We start from the raw sequence: 6603 nt of genomic DNA, 5'->3' as shown, positions 1-6603 counted from the left end.
AGACACCAAGTCAGGTAACCCCTGTACCCACACAGACACCTGACACCAAGTCAGGTAACCCCTGTACCCACACAGACACCAAGTCAGGTAACCCCTGTACCCACACATGACACCAAGTCAGGTAACCCCTGTACCCACACAGACACCAAGTCAGGTAACCCCTGTACCCACACAGACACGCAAGTCAGGTAACCCCTGTACCCACACAGACACCAAGTCAGGTAACCCCTGTACCCACACAGACACCAAGTCAGGTAACCCCTGTACCCACACAGACACCTGACACCAAGTCAGGTAACCCCTGTACCCACACAGACACTCAAGTCAGGTAACCCCTGTACCCACACAGACACCTGACACCAAGTCAGGTAACCCCTGTACCCACACAGACACCTGACACCAAGTCAGGTAACCCCTGTACCCACACAGACACCAAGTCAGGTAACCCCTGTACCCACACAGACACCAAGTCAGGTAACCCCTGTACCCACACAGACACCAAGTCAGGTAACCCCTGTACCCACACAGACACCAAGTCAGGTAACCCCTGTACCCACACAGACACCTGACACCAAGTCAGGTAACCCCTGTACCCACACAGACACTGACACCAAGTCAGGTAACCCCTGTACCCACACAGACACCAAGTCAGGTAACCCCTGTACCCACACAGACACCTGACACCAAGTCAGGTAACCCTGTACCCACACAGACACCTGACACCAAGTCAGGTAACCCTGTACCCACACAGACACCAAGTTTCCAGGTAACCCCGTACCCACACAGACACCTGACACCAAGTCAGGTAACCCCTGTACCCACACATACACCAAGTCAGGTAACCCCATACCTACAGACACCCAAGTCAGGTAACCCTGTATCCACACAGACACCTGACACCAGTCAGGTAACCCCTGTACCCACACAGACAGACACCAAGTCAGGTAACCCCTGTACCCACACAGACACCTGACACAAGTCAGGTAACCCCTGTACCCACACAGACACCTGACACCAAGTCAGGTAACCCCCTGTACCCACAGACACCAAGTCAGGGTAACCCCTGTACCCACACAGATACCTGACACCAAGTCAGGTAACCCCACACCACAGACACCAAGTCAGGTAACCCCTGTACCCACACAGACACCTGACACCAAGTCAGGTAACCCCTGTACCCACACAGACACCAAGTCAGGTAACCCCTATACCCACACAGACACCAAGTCAGGTAACCCCTGTACCCACACAGACACCAAGTCAGGTAACCCCTGTACCCACAGACACCAAGTCAGGTAACCCCTATACCCACAGACACCAAGTCAGGTAACCCCTATACCCACAGACACCAAGTCAGGTAACCCCTATACCCCACAGACACCAAGTCAGGTAACCCCTGTACCCACACAGACACCAAGTCAGGTAACCCCTATTCCCACAGACACCAAGTCAGGTAACCCCTGTACCCACAGACACCAAGTCAGGTAACCCCTGTACCCACAGACACCAAGTCAGGTAACCCCTATACCTACAGACACCAAGTCAGGTAACCTCTGTACCCACACCCTGACACCAAGTCAGGTAACCCCTATACCCACAGACACCAAGTCAGGTAACCCCTGTACCTACACAGACACTTGAAACCAAGTCAGGGGACTTAGATTACTGCTTTGTCTAAAACTCAGGTAACGACACCACATGTATTAGTTACCATGTTGTCATGTTGAACAGATTAACATCGGGTATCGGAGTAGATACCAATCATTCCCCCTCGTGGTTTTATTCCTGTGTTCAGCATCTGGATCAGGAGACGAGAGAAAGGACTGAGAACACCACGGTCTAAGCGACCTGTGTTGAATTAAAAACGGGAGACACTGGGAGCTAAGCTTCTACTTGACATGCTGGTGATGTCTTCTAGTTGTCAACATTTTGCCTGTTTTTTGTAACCTGAAATAGGTTGATGACCAATGAATCCAGTCTCATTGAAGAAGGAGGAAGTCCAGCCAGACATTTCTTCAAAATAAAAGACACCAAAACTACTGTAAATTGCTTGGATTTTAAAATGTTTAAAAAAAAGTTATGTTATATGAAATTTAAAAAATTCAACAAAATTATATACAATTAGATTTATTCAAAGCCTCTTTTGTATTTAATTAATGACATATTACCACAGTGACATTATACCAAAGCTGGTAACACATGATGTTATTAAAAACCATCCAACTATTTACAGTGTTACTAAAGCACTAGCACATTAAAGGTCATTACATAACCAAGAGATTAATTAAAGTCAAAATGAAGGAATCAACAGAAAGTTAAACCAAGAAGCCTTTGTCTAGATCTTCACAGGACAGTCCTGAACTCGAGGCCTTTATCCAGATCTTCACAGGACTGTCCTGAACTCGAGGCCTTTATCCAGATCTTCACAGGACAGTCCTGAACTCGAGGCCTTTATCCAGATCTTCACAGGACAGTCCTGAACTCGAGGCCTTTATCCAGATCTTCACAGGACTGTCCTGAACTCGAGGCCTTTATCCAGATCTTCACAGGACTGTCCTGAACTCGAGGCCTTTATCCAGATCTTCACAGGACTGTCCTGAACTCGAGGCCTTTATCCAGATCTTCACAGGACTGTCCTGAACTCGAGGCCTTTATCCAGATCTTCACAGGACTGTCCTGAACTCGAGGCCTTTATCCAGATCTTCACAGGACTGTCCTGAACTCGTCAAAGATGAAACTTGGCACGTGGGCCTCGGCCACCTTTAAAGACAGAAAAACAACAGATTATTATATGCATGTAAAATGTAATATTCCAGATGAATATCTATAGTATTTTTCCCCCCATGGGTGTTGTTGCTAATCCTAATCTAATCCAATCCAACCCTAATCCAATCCTAATCCAACCCTAATCCAATCCAATCCGAATCTAGTCCTAATCCAATCCTAATCTAAACCTAATCCAACCCTAATCCAAATCCAAATCCAATCCTAACCTAAACCTAATCTAGTCCTCAATCTTAATCCAATCCTAATCCAACCCGAATCTAATCCTGATCCTAATCCAATCCTAATCCAATCCAAATCTAATCCAATCCTAATCCAATCCTAATCCTATCCTAATCCAGTCCTAATCCAATCCTAATCTAGTCCTAATCCAATCCTAATCCAATCCTAATCTAATCCTAATCTAATCCTAATCCAATCCTAATCCAATCCTAATCCAATTTTATCCTAATCCAATCCTAATCTAATCCTACCTTGCGAGGCAGTTTGGTGTAGCGTACGTAATCCTCCAGAAACATCAGAGCTCCCACCACATCGGACGGCATGTCCGGGATCTTCTGACTGGAAAATAATTATTTACCCAAAATCTACATTTCATTCCATTTGAAGCAGAATATAATCCACATATAATAACACAGTGATCCACGAAAATGTACTTCATTTTTTTTAGCATTCAAATGGTATTTATACAGATTAGATCTATGGAGGGAACGTTAGTTTTTTTTGTTGCAAGAAAGAGCTGTTTGAAATAGCAGCCTTGGGCAACGTTCACTAGCAATACATGTATTATATAGAAATACATCTGACTTTACTGTGATATCACTGTTTACGCTCTTAAAATTAATGTGAATATGTGAGGTTTTTAAACTGGCAAATCAATCAATCAATCAATCAATCAACAAATCGATCAATCAACAAATCAATCACTCAACAAATCAATCACTCAACAAATCAAATCAACCAATCAATCACTCAACAAATCAATCACTCAACAAATCAATCACTCAACCAATCAATCACTCAACCAATCAACCAATCAATCACTCAACAAATCAATCACTCAACAAATCAACCAATCAACAAATCAATCACTCAACAAATCAATCACTCAACAAATCAATCACTCAACAAAACAAATCAACCAATCAATCACTCAACCAATCAATCACTCAACAAATCAATCACTCAACCAATCAATCACTCAACCAATCAACCAATCAATCACTCAACAAATCAACCAATCAACAAATCAATCACTCAACCAATCAACAAATCAATCACTCAACCAATCAACAAATCAATCACTCAACCAATCAACAAATCAATCACTCAACAAATCAATCACTCAACAAATCAATCACTCAACAAATCAATCACTACACAAATCAATCACTCACACAAATCAATCACTCACACAAATCAATCACTCAACAAATCAATCACTCACACAAATCAATCACTCAACTAATCAATCAATCAACTAATCAATCAATCAACTAATCAATCAAACAACTAATCAATCACTCAACCAATCAATCACTCAACTAATCAATCAATCAACTAATCAATCACTCAACTAATCAATCAAACAACTAATCAATCAAACACCTAATCAATCAAAACGTACCTGGTGCACTGTTCCATGATGGAGCGTATGAATTGCCCAATGAGAGCCAGGAACTGCTCTGTGTATCTGGAGTGGAACTGCTTCAGCAGAGTGAGCAGGCCAAGAACCAGAGGAGACCAGTCTACCGGGTCGGTGGCTTTCCTGCACGTCATCCCTGGACAAACAGGAGAATACAGCCAATCACGTGGTGGGACACACTCAACATGGGTCAGGACCAGCCAATCACATGGTGGGATACACTCCATATGGGTCAGGACCAGCCAATCACATGGTGGGATACACTACATATGGGTCAGGACCAGCCAATCACATGGTGGGATACACTCCATATGGGTCAGGACCAGCCAATCACATGGTGGGATACACTCCATATGGGTCAGGACCAGCCAATCACATGGTGGGATACACTCCATATGGGTCAGGACCAGCCAATCACATGGTGGGATACACTCAATATGGGTCAGGACCAGCCAATCACATGGTGGGATACACTCAATATGGGTCAGGACCAGCCAATCCCGTGGTGGGACACACTCAATATGGGTCAGGACCAGCCAATCACATGGACACACTCAACATGGGTCAGGACCAGCCAATCACATGGTGGGACACACTCAACATGGGTCAGGACCAGCCAATCACATGGACACACTCAGGGTCAGGACCAGCCAATCACATGGTGGGACCCAGGGGAACCAGCCCTCTACCTGGTACCTACTACCATCAGGACCCAGGGGAACCCAGCCCTCTACCTGGTACCTACTACCATCAGGACCCAGGGGAACCCAGCTCTCTACCTGGTACCTACTACCATCAGGACCCAGGGGAACCCAACCCTCTACCTGGTACCTACTACCATCAGGACCCAGGGGAACCCAGCCCTCTACCTGGTACCTACTACCATCAGGACCCAGGGGAACCCAGCCCTCTACCTGGTACCTACTACCATCAGGACCCAGGGGAACCCAGCCCTCTACCTGGTACCTACTACCATCAGGACCCAGGGAACCGGCCCTCTACCTGGTACCTACTACCATCAGGACCCAGGGACCCAGCCCTCTACCTGGTACCTACTACCATCAGGACCCAGGGGAACCCAGCCCTCTACCTGGTACCTACTACCATCAGGACCCAGGGAACCCAACCCTCTACCTGGTACCTACTACCATCAGGACCCAGGGAACCCAGCTTTCACCTGGTACCTACTACCATCAGGACCCAGGGGAACCCAACCCTCTACCTGGTACCTACTACCATCAGGACCCAGGGGACCCAGCCCTCTACCTGGTACCTACTACCATCAGGACCCAGGGGAACCCAACCCTCTTCCTGGTACCTACTACCATCAGGACCCAGGGAACCCAGCCCTCTACCTGGTACCTACTACCATCAGGACCCAGGGAACCCAGCCCTCTACCTGGTACCTACTACCATCAGGACCCAGGGGAACCCAGCCCACTACCTGGTACCTACTACCATCAGGACCCAGCCCTCTACCTGGTACCTACTACCATCAGAACCCAGCCCTCTACCTGGTACCTACTACCATCAGGACCCAGGGGAACCCAGCCCTCTACCTGGTACCTACTACCATCAGGACCCAGGGGAACCCAGCCCACTACCTGGTACCTACTACCATCAGGACCCAGCCCTCTACCTGGTACCTACTACCATCAGAACCCAGCCCTCTACCTGGTACCTACTACCATCAGGACCCAGGGGAACCCAGCCCTCTACCTGGTACCTACTACCATCAGGACCCAGGGGAACCCAGCCCACTACCTGGTACCTACTACCATCAGGACCCAGCCCTCTACCTGGTACCTACTACCATCAGAACCCAGCCCTCTACCTGGTACCTACTACCATCAGGACCCAGGGGAACCCAGCCCTCTACCTGGTACCTACTACCATCAGGACCCAGGGGAACCCAACCCTCTACCTGGTACCTACTACCATCAGGACCCAGGGGAACCCAGCCCTCTACCTGGTACCTACTACCATCAGGACCCAGGGGAACCCAGCCCTCTACCTGGTACCTACTACCATCAGGACCCAGGGGAACCCAGCCCACTACCTGGTACCTACTACCATCAGGACCCAGCCCTCTACCTGGTACCTACTACCATCAGAACCCAGCCCTCTACCTGGTACCTACTACCATCAGGACCCAGGGGAACCCAGCCCTCTAC

General features: G+C 47.7%; 1 pseudogene; it reads right to left on the bottom strand.

The window, feature by feature from the left end:
- Positions 1-2111: 2111 nt before the first annotated feature.
- The window catches only part of LOC135575104 (WASH complex subunit 5-like), a 78399-nt pseudogene continuing 73907 nt past the window's right edge, over positions 2112-6603 (bottom strand).

Source organism: Oncorhynchus nerka, linkage group LG14 (genome assembly GCF_034236695.1).
Source record: "Oncorhynchus nerka isolate Pitt River linkage group LG14, Oner_Uvic_2.0, whole genome shotgun sequence".
In the NCBI taxonomy this organism is placed as follows: domain Eukaryota; kingdom Metazoa; phylum Chordata; class Actinopteri; order Salmoniformes; family Salmonidae; genus Oncorhynchus; species Oncorhynchus nerka.
The sequence above is the reverse complement of the archived record's forward strand: the minus strand, read 5'-3'. Positions and strand labels throughout refer to the sequence as shown.